This window comes from Otolemur garnettii, unplaced genomic scaffold, assembly GCF_000181295.1.
Source record: "Otolemur garnettii isolate 467f Iridium unplaced genomic scaffold, OtoGar3 scaffold00055, whole genome shotgun sequence".
NCBI classification, from domain to species: domain Eukaryota; kingdom Metazoa; phylum Chordata; class Mammalia; order Primates; family Galagidae; genus Otolemur; species Otolemur garnettii.
This window is the reverse complement of record NW_003852450.1, coordinates 6,401,177-6,402,782: the sequence shown is the minus strand read 5'-3', so window position 1 is coordinate 6,402,782 and position 1,606 is coordinate 6,401,177.

Sequence of the window (1,606 nt, the reverse complement as noted above, 5' to 3'; positions counted from 1 at the left end):
CAAGCCAGAGTGAGACCTCATCTCTAAAAATAGCCTGGCATTGTGGCAGAAGCCCATAGTCCCAGCTACTTGGGAGGCTGAGCAAGAGGATCGCTTGAGCCTAAGAGTTTGAGGTCTCTGTGAGCTGTGACACCATGGCACTCTACCAAGGGTTACAAAGTGAGACTGTCTCAAAAAAAAAAGGCGGTGCCCAGAGCTCAGTGGGTAGGGTGCCGGACACAAACACCGGGGCTGGCTGATTCGTACCAGGCCCAGGCCAGCTAAAACAACAATGACAACTGCAACAACAACAACAAAATAGCTGGGCGTTGTGGTGGGTGCCTGTAGTCCCAGCTACTGGGGAGGCTGAGGCAAGAGAATCATCTAAGCCCAGGAGTTGTAGGTTGCTGTGAGCTGTGATGCCACAGCACTCTTCTAAGGGTGATAAAGTGAGATTCTGTCTCTACAGAAATAAAAATAAAAAGTGGTAGTGGACGGGTGTGGTGGCTCATGTCTGTAATCCTAGCACTCTGGAGACAGGCTGGTGGATTGCCTGAGCTCAAGGGTTTAAGACCAGCCTGAACAAGAGTGAGACTCCAGTCTCCAAAATTATCCGGGCATTGTGGTGGTGGGTAGTACCAGCTACTCAGGAGGCTGAGAATCGCTTGAGCCCAAGACTTTGAGGTTGCTGTGAGCTGTGATGCCACAGTGCTCTACCAGGGGTGACAAAGTGAGACTCTGTTCCCCCAAAAATAATAAATAAAATGTGGTAGACCTGGAACTAAGTACCAAATGTAAACAGGAAATTTATTCTTGGTCCCTACACTTATGGAATTTATCATCCTTAGACATGAGGAAGTAGAGTCATGAGTTTAATTTTTGAGCATGTATAGGTATAGAAGATAATGGAAATGAGATGCTATCTGATTTTGAAGGGAAGTGATGTTTGGGAAAGTGACCTTTGTATAGAACCATTGGTTACATTCTTTTGAAAAAACTTATTGTGAAACTATAAGACAGAAAATAATAACATATAATCCAAAAAGTATACAAAAGATACATAGCTCAACAATTTATTATGTAACCACTATCAACATTTTTAAAAACCCAGAACATTACCAGCATTGCAGAAGCCCTCATCCCTCCTGCTAATCAATATCCCGACCTTACCACAGATCAGGCATCCATATGCACGGGTCTGTGTCTGAGCTATTTTGTTCCATTAGTTTATTTGTCTTTCCTCGTGACAGGCTATACTATCTATCCAATAGAAGGATTTTCCCACCTGTTTTTTTACCACAACTATCTTGGCTATTCCTGGCCCTTTGTATTCTCATGTACCCTTTAGAATCAGTTTGTTGAATTTCTCTGTCTCTGTCTCTCTCACATACTCACTGAGACACCTTTGTTGTTTTTGTTTGGGATTTATTTAATTTCTTTTTTTTTTTTCTGCTGTTTTTGGCTGGGTCCGGGTTTGAACCCACCACCTCCGGCATATGGGGCCGGCGCTCTACTCCTTTGAGCCACAGGCACCGCCCCCATTTATTTAATTTCTAACCCAGTTTGGTGTTATCCTTACAGCATTCATTAGGAACTAACAAACTTTTTTTTTTTTTTTTTTTTTTTT